At 37.4% G+C, this 15,482-nt stretch overlaps 1 protein-coding gene across 4 annotated transcripts in view; it reads left to right on the top strand.

The window, feature by feature from the left end:
* The window catches only part of jupb (junction plakoglobin b), a 64,485-nt gene that overhangs the window by 14,656 nt on the left and 34,347 nt on the right, over window positions 1-15,482 (top strand). The gene's annotated exons all lie outside the window — the stretch shown is intronic.

The raw sequence follows: 15,482 nt of genomic DNA, 5'->3' as shown, positions 1-15,482 counted from the left end.
CATCTTGTGAAATGGGCATTATACCACCCCTTTCATAAAAAATAAAAAAAAGAGCTTACCACAAATTTTTTAACGGTTGTGTACGTGTGTGTGTATATACACTGAATTGCACAAATCCCTAAAAGTGGCCAAGTGAGCAGCCGTCATAGCCGCATTGTGAGATCAAGACATACGGATGGATATTTCCCGCTGTTTACAGTAGCCTGGCTTGTCCAATATTATCTGCTTCACAGTCCACAGCCTAAGCCCATTTTCTGGTCAATAGAAGCAAGGTCACTGAAGTTTGTTCCGTCTGTATCCTGTTGCCACAGCAGTCGTACGCACTTCCTCTGCTCAGTTTATCAGCTGGTGGTTTATTCACTATCGGCTCCTGTCCTGCATGATATCCACAGCTGCTCCCTGCTCGCTCCTGCTGGCTGTGCTTGAGGAGATGTGACCATGACATTCCCCTGATTGATATGTATGAAAAAACCTTAAAAATCACAGGTCATTATTCAGAGTTGCAATTCAATTTTGTATATAAGGAAGTAGAATTAAAAGATATTCAAGTTGTCAAGACAGACTTTTAATGTTTTTGGAAGAAGTCTCTTATTTTTGCCTATATGCATTTATTTGATCAAATATACACAGTATGTATAATATGTTTTTGAGAGAAGTATTTTATGCTCAGCAAGGCAATGCAATAAAAACAGTAATATTGTGAAATATCATGACAATTCAAAATTACTGTTTTCTATTTGAATATATTTCAAAATCTATTTTATTTCTGTGATGGCAAAGCTGAATTTTCAGCATCATTACTCCAGTCTGCAGTGTCACATGATCCTTCATAAATCATTCTAATATATGGATTTGCTGCTCAAGATTTTTTATTATTATTATTATCAATGTTGAATAGTTGTACTGACAGTTGTACTGCTTAATATTTTTGTGGAAACTGTGATAACATTTTATTTCAGGATTCTTAGTAAATACAAAAGAAAAGCATTTATTTGGGAAAAATCCCATTGAATTCTGCACAATTATGTTGCATGTGTGTTGTAAGTATTTAGTTGAGCGCATTACTGCATTAAATCCTTGCAAAAAAATAGAGCATCAGCCAGGTGAGAAAAAGTAATGAAAAGTAACATAACATATTACTATCCATAAAAGTAACTAAGGAACAAATTAGTTACTTTTTAGGGGGTAAAGTAATATAGAAACATATTACTTTTAAAAAAAGCAACTTTCGTCAACACTGTTTTTAGGCATTTTTCATTCCATTGGCCTGCAAATGGCTGAAACTTCTTAGCATGAATGTGACTAGATGGAAGAAGCCTCCTCTCTGATAGATTTGGTTGCTGTTCTGTATGTTAGTCCTGCACAGAAAAAAAAAAAAATGTTTTTAGTCCCAATTAGTCCCAAAATGTTTAATTTTAACAAAGGAAAACCTGCTCAGATGTGGTTTGAAGCCCAGTGTGCATTCCATCATGGATATTTGTTATGGCGCTACGCCCAGGTTTTCCTTCCCCACCTCTTTGGAACAGCAGGAGGAATCCCTTTTAAATCCTCATTAAGCTGTTTCCCTATAACTATGGCACAACTGATTGAGAATTCATTTGCTTCATCTTCAATTTACTTGATCGCGGTTGGCTGCTCACCTGACTCGATTTTCCACGCTGATCTCTGTGGCAAAGATGGTGGTAGGACGTGCGATGCAGGGTAATTACCGTATGTTAAGAGCAAGGAGACTCGTTTGTTTTAAAGGATGTTTCCGCAAGGAACTTTGTGGATGTACCCAATATAAATTCACATCAAACACCATTAACATCCATCAGCTTCCATAATTATTATTATTATCTATTTTTACCGGCGACCCATGTTGATTAAAACCGGTCTGGCATCACAAATCCATTTGTTTGGTCAACAATCCCGGCATCTTCACAGCTAAAAGGTGCAGGTAATGTGACTGTCTGCAAAGCTCCCTCTAAAATTTAGCTATTACAGGCAGAATGACAAACACACTCTGGAAACCAAGGCAACATGCTTTCATAGCCCTGTCAAACCAATCAAATGCCTCGCACAGCGAGTAGAAAATGGCAAGAGAAGTGGTGATGATTTGAGGGCTCCCGGTGTGATCATTCAGCGTAGACGTGGTTTCGACTGATTCACAGTTGTGTCGTACTGTGTGCTTGCCAAACCAGTCTTATCTGGGCAAAAGAAGCGAGAGGCGACATTGATCAGAATCGATATGAGAACAGTCGTCATCTGAGCTGGGCTTTTGCCATTTGGTTTTAGTTGTACGTTTATTTCAGCTTTTCTCAAGGAGTTCCCTCTGCATGATCCTGTTTATAGAAAACGAGTTGTACAATAAGCTGATCTGCATGTTTTTATGCGGGCAGAGATGATAGGTTCTAGGTTATTTCTGTATAAAGAACCACTTATACCGCGTTAGAAAAGTACTTACCATGAATATGTGTGTTTTAAACTGACAACTTATAAACCTGAATACAAACATTTCCAATTCAGTTCAGCTTCAGTTTTACACAATAGGAATAGGATCAGGATAAAGCTAAGATTTTGATCCATATGTAGGAAGAAAAATGCAACCATAATAATGATAAATACAATTCAAATATATAAAAAATGCACTGTAAAAAATTATTTCTATAAAAGTTACCTGGTTGCCTTAAAATTGAGTTCATTGAAATACATTTTTTGAAGATTCGTTCAATAGAAACTCAAAATATTATATTATTTGAACCACATTCTTTATTTAAGTTGATTTGACAATAGATAATAAGTTGTGATAAAAATCATGAAAATACATTTTATTTTATTTATTTACTTAATAATGTTTTAAAGCGCTATGTTAAATACAATAAATGAATGCAGCCTTCCATCGAAAACATTACAAATTCTTACCGACCCCAAAGCTAGTGTCTATTTAATATGCAAGTGTTAGCTTTGACAGACTGAAAAAATATAATTTTATATTTAATTTTATGATGACATTTTCAACCCTGCTTATCTCCATCAGGAAACAAGATGTCACCTTCACCTTTATGCCATGGCATAAAAACGCCCCATCTTTTTTCATTGGCACTCTGAGGTTTATCCTCAACATTCTTGGCACTCGACTGTGTCATATCATTCCAGCCTTGTCAGGGTTGAAAAAGCACAGTGCGAGAGCTTAGCACTGCATTATTACGAGGGACTCGGAGACGCATGTACGTCGAAGCTGCCTCGAGAGAAGCCCGCTCTTGCGTTCGCCGGTTATATTCCCACATAATGTTTGTTTGTTTCTTTAACACGTCTTCGGAGGCAGACCGGAGGAGCGGGAGATAAGGAAGAACTGCAAATCTCACCAGGGCTCTTGCGAGGTTGGCTTTAATTAGTGTGTGTCTCTGGCTGTATGCAGACACGGAGGGTCCCTGGTGTGTGCGACAGCGGAGAAGGGAGGGTTTTGTTTTTTGTACGGCCACGGTTCACCGTTTCACAAGCATCGACGCTTCTCCTTCATCCGCGTGCATGTCCGCCCTCTACTTTCGCTCAGTGCCACTAATGAGAGCGGATTATGGGGATGTGAGATGAAAGGGCTGTCATTTCTCTGCTGATGAGAGAACTTGTGTGTGTGTGTGTGTGTGTTGAAGGTTTAATAGGTGATCCCAATGCACCAAAACCGTTTTATGTTTATAGGAGCAAAGGGAAAAGCTGATAGCTTCAACCTATTTGCAGGTGACACCATTAAACAAGCCCTCGCCCCCTGATTTGGGCTCAGGAATAGGAAACTTTGTATGGATGTGATGCACAAGGTTTTTTATGGGATCTTCGGTACGGTAAATCATCCCTGTGGCCTTTTTTTCGGTTGGGAAATCTGTTTCTTTGAAGTGAAGAAGCACGGCAACGCTGTCGGCAGATGCACGTCTGTCTGAGCGCCAGCCTCTAGCTCTATGGGATTTTATTTCGTGTTTTAAATAGCATTCAGAATAAATTTTCACAGTTTTGCCTAAGCAACCCAGAAAAGATGAGACCCGTTTCCCTGCGAACGTGGAGAAAGTGAAGAAAGAGACTTTTAGAGCCTCATTAAAGACTTTCGTGAACGTTACAAACCACTTTTGGAGAGGAGGTAGAAAAGGAAAGATCGTTTTAGTGCATTTATGTTTTATAATGTTTTCCCATAAAGATCTAAACCTCCTCAAAACAAGATAAAATGAGAAGCAAAATTGAGTAATGCATTAAAACTAGTTTTCAGGGAACATACTTGAATGAATTATGTGTTATACCACATTGGCAAATAATGGTTCTCTTGTTGTGAGCTTAAACCTAACCAAATTGAGTGAGGTTTAAGAAACATTTGCCTACGGTATGAAAGAAATAAACTTCATTCAAGATGCGTTCTATGAAAACAAGACTTGTGCAGTTTTGCTTCCCAAATAATGCTGTGCTGCTTAAAGGTTGCTCAGTTATGGTTTTTAAATCAGAAAATGTTATGTGTATGTGGAGGATTATTTGCTTTAATGGCTCATTAAAAAGGACTTTTTTTAATTCTGTGTTTTGCAGATGTATTTCTTCTACGCCGCTACGCCCTTATGTGGGCTTTTAACCTTGAGCTGTCCTCAGGGGGCTTTACTTCCTGTGCTATTTGCACAAATCTCATTCGGGCCAGACTTTAAGATGGCATCTCAGTCCGGGCTTGAGGGTCACACCCTGTGATTCCTTCCCTGTGAAGTTTATTGCCATGCTTAGATATCTCCACCTTCTGCCTTCGGAACAGGAAACCGCAAGCTCTAGTTCCCTGATGATGTGAGTTACACTCAGATGCTTGATAAAGACACCAGAGCCAGATGGATTTTGCTAAGATTTGTCAACATGATTGACGGTACAGTGCAGCCACGGCAAAAAATTATATTCTTAAAGTGTGCGGGTGCTACAAGACCAAATGCACTCTCAAGATATATTTTCTGAAAACAAGCTTAGCGGGTGATTTCTTTCTTGTTTTAATGATTTACCAGAAAACAAAATACTTGAATATGGTACTAAGAATATATTTATATATATATTGTATGACATACAATCACTGCTAGACATTTTAAACCATATTGGGGATGTGCATGAGTACTTGAATGTGACAGCGACGAATGGCGATCGACGTGACTTTAAAAAGTGTATTTCTGTTTCCTGATTGGTTATTGCTGCATTTTGGGGCGGTACCTGATGTCTGATTGGTTAGCGTTAGGACAGCATGCAGTCCATACTCGTGAAATAAGGTGAAGCTATGGCTGCATCCAAAATCGCATACTTCCCTACTATATAGTAGGCGAAAAACTGTCTGTGACAAAAGAAGTAGAATTTTATGAGTGCTGTAAATTCGAGTAGTCTAAAAGGGTCCGGATGACCTACTTTTTTTTGGCAAGATTCTCAAGTGTGCCCACGATGGACACTTTACCATCCCATGAGGAAACGGGAGTGGATTTGTGCCTGACGCTGGTAGATCACATGATAATGACAACATGGCGAATTTATTATGTCTAGATTAGATTCATGCTCCACACATTCATACTATACAGATTACAGAACATACTTATTAGTGGTCGTGAAGTATGGTACACTCAAGAGTATTCAAGAGTGTATGCAATTGACTGGAATCACTTCGATCATGAAAAAACAGTTAAGTACAAGATGTGCATCGCCAATCTGCCATATACTGTACATAACGTTATAATGAGAGCATATTGTAATAGAATGTTGCCCGAGTTTCAGCGCGTCGTAACTGGATGAGCGCATCCACAACGGGGGGTACACATTCAGACAAGCACATAACTCAAGTTCACTTGCATTTTCGTCTTTTTGTGCAGATACAAGTTGTAATGTTACGTTTACATTGTATATAGGACATTATATAAAATGGGCTTCAATTTACTGGTGTTCATTTACTCTTCAGCTTCACCTCATGCAGCTATTCCTTTCAGATGTTTCTTTTTCGAGTACATTGATTCATTATTGATAATCTAGAAGTGTTATTTTTGACAAATTTATTGCATATCGCATTTTTCTTCAATATCTTGAAGCCCTAATATGTGTCTGTATATATATAAATATATATAGATAGATACATATATACAGACACACACACACACACACACACACATATATATATATATATATATATATATATATATATATATATATATATACAGAATATATATTTTTTGTTTTTTTTTAAACAGGTACTACAACAGATGAATATTGAATAATATTAATATAAAATATAGTAAAATACTTGCAGAAAATCCACAATAACTGTTTTAATACTATACTTGAAACTTTTTCTATTTTTGTTTTTGCATGTTTTGTAATTTAACCCACTAACCCATAAGTATCTGTCTATGTGATGTGAGTGAAATTAAATCTGAAGTGAAATTAATGCTCAAATCCCTAGTGCTTAAATGTAGCGTTTTTCTTAGTTGTGAGCAGACCCAGATAGACCCCGACCCTCAAATCCAAATTAATTAAAACGTAACATGTTTACAGCTTCCGTTAGCTATATAAAGCTGTTTAGAAACCAAGCTCTTTTGAATTATGCAAATGAGCCTTTCTGTGGTATCATCCCCAATTAGAGGAAGCTACTTTACATGCTTTTAAAGAAATATTTGTACATAATTTGACACTCAGCAATTATGGGCCAATCTTACATCCCTTTTAAGAAAAATTACTAAGAAAATAGAAGGTTTTTCTTTAACAGAACACTTTTGTCCCTGTGCAACTGAAGAAAGTAATCTCTTAAAACACTCTTTTTACACTCTCATGGATTAATTTCAATAAAACTTATTTAGTGACAATTGTTTGTTGCAGTGGAAATGATTCCACAAATATTGTGTATATTGCATACAGATTAATATTTATTATATATACCGGTATATATATATATATATATAATTTATTTATTTTTTACAAATGTAATAATTACATTTTGTGATGGCTTTTCATATTTTAAGTGCTATATAATAAAAATTATAATAAAAACATCAGTGTAGTTGAAGAAACAGCCATACGTTTAATTCAGACTTTTATTCTCTATTAAAGGTACACTCCACTTTTTTGGGAAATAGGTTTTTTTTCCAACTCCCCTAGAGTTAAACAGTTTTACCGTTTTCGAATCCATTCAGCCGATCTCCAGGTCTGGAGGTAGCACTTTTAGCAGTAGAGTATATTTTAGCATAGCTTAGCATAGATATTACAAACTTAGTGCTGGTCACGTTGGAAGTTACCTAGCTGGGGACTATTTTCAGGCGTTACGTAATATCATTGTGCATAGAAAATCGCAACTTTTCATTTTCTGTCGGTCTTTCTATGTAACTACAGAAGAGGCCAGTTTTTTAAATAGGAAAAATATTGAAACTCTTTGGTCTTTTTTTTTTGAGAGAGATGCTAACGGTCTAATCAGATTCAATGATCTATGCTAAGCTAAGCTAAAAGTGCTACCGCCATACCCGGAGATCGGCTGAAAGGATTCAAAAATGGTAAAACTCAACTATTTATCTCCTAGAGGAGTTGGAAAATGAGCCTGTTTCCAAAAAAAGTGGAGTGTTCCTTTAAATAAATAATATAAATGTAGTCTCTGTTGAAGATCTGAGATCATCAACATCATCATAGCACTGAAACAGCCCTAATTAAAGCTGTTAATGATCTGAGATATACAGAAGTGGACTGGCCTCTCAGGCACACAGGATTTAATTGGTTTAGATCCTATCGGTCCATCAGAAAGTTCTTTGTTACCCCATAAGAGCACTGACTAATTAAAACGATATACCATGTAAAGTCCCTCAAGCAATGTTCAGCATTTGTACAACATTTAACTATAAAATAGAGGCATAAAAGCCATCAAGATAAACCTTTAAAGTTTGAATGTTAGCCTCTGTTATGCAATGTCAGATTCTCCTGCATTGCATGTATAGCCTGTTTGAATTGAGGCCCACATTAGAAAAATCCAACAAAAGATGTTTAAAGGTACACTACACTGTAAAAAATGTCTAACCTCAACAACTCAATTTTCTAGTGACTGGTCACATCTACATATTTCAATTGGCCCAAGTGAAATTCTGCAAATTTAATTTAATTTAATTTAATTAATTTGATCAATTTCATTTGGGCCAATTGAAAAATTTGGATGTGACCAGTTACTAGACAATTTTGAGTTGGGGAGGTTAGAATTTTTTACAGTGAAAATCAACAAAATTTAAAGTGCCCCAATTATGGTTCCCTTTTCCCCTTTCCCTTTCATGCAGTGTGTAATAATATTGCTGTTTGTGAATGTAAACTTTCTGCAAAGTTGTAATGTCGAAATTGCACGATAAATAAACGTATTGTCTCCCACAAGTCAACTCATGTCAAGTCACCTTTATTTATATTACGCTTTTTACAATACAGATTGCATCAAGAAATAATCGACTCTGAACGCCTATAAGAGTCGTTTTTGTTTCGAATCTGCTTTACGGGTCTACATCACTAGAAGATACATTTGCATAATGCCCACCTATGTTGTACGTTGTCTGGCCGCGAACACGCCTTCAAGCACGTCATTTTACTGACGACTGCTTCTCAAATCTCGGAGTTCGCAGAACGCTTGCTCGTGAACAATGGGTCAGTGCCTAGTTTATTTGGACCAGTTTGCTCCTCAGAATCACAACCTGTATGTACGAATAATTATTGATGTATATCTACCGTGACGTGATTGATGTGTTCTACCGGGTGTTCAAAATACGTAGTTTTATGTTTTAAATTGAGTACGTTTCTGGCTAACCGGATAACTCACGTTATTACTGTCTTACTGAAATACTTCTGCTAAACAGCTGTGGGCCACTATTACCTAAAACTGTCTATCAATGCAGATTGTCTGTCATTTTTACTACTTTGAGTAAAGATAAAGGATGGAGCAATTGTTATTGCGTATCATGTAATTTCATGTCAAGTTGCTCCGGCTACTTTGACGCATGTATGGAGTTGAAGTGGCACAACTCCATACATCCATACTCCATACTTCGTCACAACGAGCGAGAACGGTTGACATGGAGCCACTAAATCTCTAAGCTCAGCCGTTTTAAACAAACTCCGAAAACATAAGAGAGTCTGCTGAGAAAAAGAGAATATGGCAGAGCTCGTAATAAAACAAGAATCAACATTGGCTTGGCTTTTCTGAGATGGCGAGAACTGAAGGATTTGAAACGTTGTAAAAGCGACACGAAAATTGGGTTTTTATTAGTTTTTATAACTGGTGAGTGAGGTATTTTATTGTAAAGATAAATTGCCATATGTAGCTCTCTAACAGAGTTCATTGTAGACCTGGGACAATATATCGATGCATTGCGATTCGTTGATCGATTCCAACTTTTTCCGAGTGCAGCGCGAATCGATTCTGACCTTAGTTTTTAACAGCAGATGGCACTCTAGGCTTGTTTTTAAACGCACCCTCAAATGCTCACGAAGAAGAGCGATCGTGGTTCGTCTGAGTCTGAGAATGTACTTGCACCTCAGAATGCTTTTATGACGGGAAGTTAATGTAAACAGCCCACTGCAAACACCCCTGTAATTCGCTTCAACCTTTTCAAACTTTACGCATGATTATTTTCATAAGGTTCAAGTGGTGTGTGTGGGATGCCAGTAGATTATGGCTGTTTTTAGAGCACGCAGTGCCATCTGATGTTAAAAACTACGCTCAGAATCGATTTGAGAGAGAATCGCAATACATTCGGAAAAAATTGGAATCGATTCAGAATCATCTCTCGAGTCACGATGCATCGATTTATTGTCCCAGCCCTAATAAGGCATAAGTATCATGTCTATTAATGGGTAAAGCTACAGTAACGTCTTCAGCTAGTCAGTTTGAGATCCTTTCCATCTAAACTGGTTATATCTCTTAAGACTATAGTGAATGTTTTATGAGCAGTTGGATAACCATATTCATCTACACAGTCACGCAGAGCCGAAGCAAAACAATGTTCTTCAGCAAAACGCATGCAGTTTTGTTTTTTTAACCGCAAGAGTGTCAAAAGTTACATAGTGTACCTTTAATGTATAGAAATGATGTGTGAGATAGAAACACGCAGACAGTTGGATCAGTAGGTTCCTTAGTCTTTAAGTCTTAGCAAATGTTTATAATGTGGCGTAAATTATACGAATATTCTTATGTATCCTTTTTGTACCTCCTTCATAGCAATTCCAATGCCATTCTGCAGAGTATATTTCTCAACTAAATTAGATTCATATCCAGAACCCAATAACCCATTTTAATGTTTTTTTCCCCAGCAAAGTACATTTCTTCATTTCATATCAGAGAAACCTTGAACATGGTAGGGTTGAAAATTACATGGTAGGGTTGAATTTTTTTTTTTGAAGTAATAAGAAAAATAAAATCTAATAGGGAACTGACCTGTGATTCATGCCGTTATTCAAAAACTTTATTCAAGTACTTCCTGTGAAATTCAGTAGATGAAATGATCCAGTATGTCTTGTATTTACAACCTTTGCAAGGTTAAGAACAAGGTACACCCATTGACATTTTTTTAGTGTCTCTTTCATGCTATTGAATTACAGAGATGTTGTATTCCCCCCTCTGCTGGAAATGTAATGCTCCCGCTGCGGGTTATTCACTGCTCTCTAAGTTTTGAGGTTCTGTTACGTCCATGTGTTGGAAACATGAGTGATAATCTTTATGCAACACTTGTACTAGCTTTTCTGCTAGAAGCCAAAGGGGTTATATTCTACACTTTTGTATTAATTTGTACTTGTCATGGTTCTTATATTCACTAAAATTGCACGTGGGATTCAAATTCGTTCTTATAGGCTGGTGCAGAGATGGTGTCAAAGCCCGGAAGACTAATGGTTCCCATAAGATTTTCCTATGGGGTTTTATAATGGGTTTTTTCAATTTACGAGTAATTTAAAGCCTGTGGTAAACATCATTTGACGATATTTAGTCGTTTTGTGAAACAGCAGGTATTACTCCATAATAATGGTCTCAAACAATGTAATGCAAAAAAAAAATCACATCATTGTATTATTCACATGACCTCATAATATGCATTTAATTCTTCTTATTTGATTTTGAAGTCATATATATTGAATTACTGAGTCAAAAAAGACATGAACAATCAAGGTTGATATATGTAGCTTCCTGTTCATTCACCATGCTAGAAATAACAGGGTGAGAGCATTGCATTGTGGGATATACACAGAATTTGTAGTATACTGCACATATATTGGCAAATGTTGTAAGTCATCCAGGTTTTCCTACTGTACATAGTAGATACTGCAGCAATAGTAGGCATAGTATACATGACTATTCTCGAATGACCTGTTAATGCTCATTTATTTCAGTAAATGCTCTGTGTGAGCTTTCCACTGCGAACATCAGAAAATGTCTACATTTTGAACTCTACTACAAAAGAGCAAAGAAAATCGAGTTTTCCGTGATATGTCCCCTGCAAATTAGTTTAGAAGCTAATGTGAGTGAATTATCTTTAGCTTGATTGCATAATGCTTTCTAATGGTTCGTATAACAGAATTAGTGTGTTGATATTTTCTTAGGTGTCTTATAACTCTATCAGATTGTTTTCTAATGTAGCGTTGGACCAAAACCTCACTGCATTTATGCACCGTTTTTATCCCAATTGATATTCTGTTACACCGACAGATAACTCATCTCAGTGAATAATTTTACACGTAACCGTCTATATCCGTCACAGCATCTTTTGTCGCAATAGTCAGCCGTGGTTGGCGTTTCTCTCGACTTCCTGCCTAAGTGTTGGTGCACAGAGTGCAGGTGACTTTGTAATTCGAGCCCTGGCGTGAGGTGACTCACGGTATCATCAGCTGCACTCCAGGAGTCTGGCAAAACCCCGCTGTCTCCTGCAGATACTCCTGCCAAGTACCTGCCGTGGATTCGATTTTCTCAGCCCTGCTGAGAAGCTGAAAATATGTGAGCGTGTACAGATGTTTCTATCAGCACTGCTCTGTCAAACTGAGAGGCTTTTGAACACAAACCCCACATTTAATTGCCATTTAGCACACGCTTTTCTTCTAAAGCAACTTGCTCTACTCTAATTGATTGGACCGTTTGTTTAGCCTAGATCTTTGCAGTCAGCATGAAAACAAAATTGACCATATTTGCTTTCTTAAAGGGATAGTTCACCCACAAATGAGCCTCAAGTGGTTCCAAAACCTGTATGAGTTTCTTTCTTCTGTTGAACACAAAAGAAGATAGTTTAAAGCAACACTGAATAACTTTTCCTCTTCGGTCGCCCTACAGGTTGGAAGCGGAATTGTCCATTATCGCTGTCGTAAATAATTTAGCCTAGCGTAGCCTACGCACGCTCGCTGTTTATCCAGCACCGGCTTTGGAATGAATGATGTCCACAGGCAAGGTTGAGTATGTTGCATGATTTCATGAAAGTATGATGTATGATGCGACATCAGAAACTAAGAAAAACTAAATAATGACTATTGTAACGCTTGACGTAAAGCAAGCCAAATTTGTCGTTTTCTTATGTCTCGTTCGAACTACAGAAACGCGACCCGATCTGACAAACTTGCATAGTGCTGTTATAGCAGATAATGGGCCGCAAAGCGAATCCAGAAGTGCCTTTCACCCTGTTACGGCTTGATGAACCACTGATACGATTTTGGAGACATTATTTTAAGGTAAATCTTTTTATTTAGTGTTGCTTTAAAGACTGTTGGTAACCAAACAGTTGACGGCGGTAGTCATTGACTTCCATATAGTAGGAAAACAAATACTGTGGACTACCGTCAACTGACTGGTTACCAACATTCCAATTACTTCTAATTTTTCAATTTTTCTAATTTAGATATTTATATAATATTTTAAGTCCAATAGTCATAATTAGTCATTAGTTTAGCTGCTTTGCTGCTGTATGTAATGTAATCTTTATGCCAAAAACACTTTATCTTATGCTTAAATCCTCACACACATTCAGACAGATGATGTAGTCTCGCTGGCGGAACTTCCAAATACAAATCCGCCTGGACACTTGCATAGTAAACACAAAGTACGGCAGCACGTCGCTGGAAGTCAAACAACAGCTGACAGGTCTGCTGGTGCTGCATTGTTCAGTGTCAAGTGTCCTAAATACAGCAAAGACCCTTAGGTGTGTGTGTGTGTGTGTGTGTGTGTGCGTGTGCGTGTGCGTGTGCGTGTGCGTGTGCGTGTGCGCGTGTGCGTGCGTGTGCGTGTGCGTGTGCTATCGTAACATCAGAACAATGGAGACGATGTGAACAGGCAGTGTCCGATGAACAAAACAGACTGAGATGTTCTCATGCCATTAATCATCATCAGAGATGTTGTCTTCTGCAGGAAGTGAGAGGAGAAGTTGGGGAGAAAGAGATGTATTACATTGACTCGGGACAGGCCTTGCCTTTCTTGAGGACAATGGTCAAAGAATAGAGACTGTACTTCACATTCTCTTTAAATTGAGCGAGCCTACATCCTAGATTTAGATCATTTCAAGATACTAAATATGCAAATACAATCCGTTCATATTTAGTAATGTGATCAGCTAAGGAAAAGGAAAAAAAGTTCAATATGACAATCATCATTAAATATTATTATTAAAACTATTATTTAATTCTAAAAATTATACAAATCAGTAAAGAAATATAATACTATTGCATTATACTATATTACTACAAATTTTTAATCATTATTATAATTATAATAATTAATACTAATTTATTTTACAGAATATTACTGTAAAATTACAATACTAATTCACGGCTTTCTTAATTTCTTTGCTTTTAAATGTTAACCATAGAGTTTCTATTTTGATGGGGAAATCGCAAGGACCTCTTATAGGAATAGTTCACCCAAAAGTGAAAATTATCCCATAACTTACTCACCTTCAAGCCATCATATGTGTATATGACTTTAAAACACAATCTGAGTTATATTAAAGAATATCCTGGCTCTTCTTAGCATTTCATCACACTTCTCATGTCAGAAAATGCTGAAATCTGTATAAATATGTAAACACATTACTCACTTTCCTGAGTAATGTGCAATGTGTAATCCGTATTTATTTTTTATTGTTTTGTTTGAATTGAGCATCCCGACCGGCCCATCACAGCAACGAGGACTCAACCAATGGCGTGAGTTTAGGGCGGGACTTTCTGTTTATTCAACCAATGGCAGGCGTGTTTGAGGAACCTGTTTGTAATTATTTTAATATTATATTTGGCAGAGAGATAACACACTTCACCTTTAAATTGGTTAATTTCCTTCAAGATTTGATGTCAGGAATTTGTCTGGTCGACATCATTTTTAATGAAATCTGCGCTCATGCAAATTACTCTGAAATTACTCCGCTGTCACTAATAGATTACTGTACAGCAGCATTTCTGGATGATTTTCATTAGATATGCTACAAATTTACTCTTGACAAAGACATGCCTATAAAGTCACTCTATATGCATATTCACAAAATATGCATCTCTCAATTCTAAATTAAGTTTGGCCCGGCCTGAAGCCTCTAGAAATGAAATGTCACTATGTTCTGATTAGTATGGTATTTTGTGTGAGTGGGAGAATATTTTTACTCATATCCCTGAATTTCAAACCATAGTTAGGACCTTGCAACATATAATTTGAGATGAAAGCGCTCAAATATTTTTCCTCTTCTGCGCTACCGTCCTGATCACATGTGCCAGAAGCTATAAATACTCAACCTGCAGTATTCTGTCTGCGTTTGTCAACCGCATTTTATAAGAGTCAATTCTGTCATCATTTACTCGCCCTCATGTCGTTCACGAACCTTATGACTTTCTTTCTTTTATGGAACAGAAAACGAGCTGTTTTAAAGAACATTAATACTGTTTTTTTTTGTTTTTCCCATATAATGCAAGCTGTCAAGCTATAAAAATCACAAAAACACCATAAATCTACACCGTATTTAAAGTCTTCTGAAGCTGAAGTTTTTTTGTGGGTAAATTGTGTTCACAATTGTAATAATAATAATGCGTTACATTTATATAGCGCTTTTAGGTACTCAAAGCGCTTTCACATATGGAAGGGGGGAATCTCCTCAACCACCACCAATGTGTAGCATCCACGGTGATCCACCTGGATGATGGATTACCTCACACACCAGTGTGTCCCCGTCACTACACTGGGGCGTTAGGACCCACACAGACCACAGGGTGAGCGCCCCCTGCTGGCCTCACCAACAGCTCTTCCAGCAGCAACCTGGTTTTCCCAGGAGTCTCCCATCCAGGTGCTGACCAGGCTCAACCCTACTTAGCTTAATTCAGGTGACCAGTCTTGGGCTACAGGGTGATATGACTGCTGGCTAGTTGTAGTTCGGTTCTCTTGGTTCTTTCGGTCTGGACCAAAAAAAAGGGGTGGGGGACGGACACATTAGCGTTCACACACACTGTGTCCGACATCTAATACTTATACTATATAGTATGACGAGGAAAAGGCCAACAGAGTA

The sequence above is a fragment of the Phoxinus phoxinus genome, assembly GCF_949152265.1.
Source record: "Phoxinus phoxinus genome assembly, chromosome: 19".
Taxonomy (NCBI): Eukaryota; Metazoa; Chordata; class Actinopteri; order Cypriniformes; family Leuciscidae; genus Phoxinus; species Phoxinus phoxinus.
This window is presented reverse-complemented; position numbering and strand designations above follow the sequence as displayed.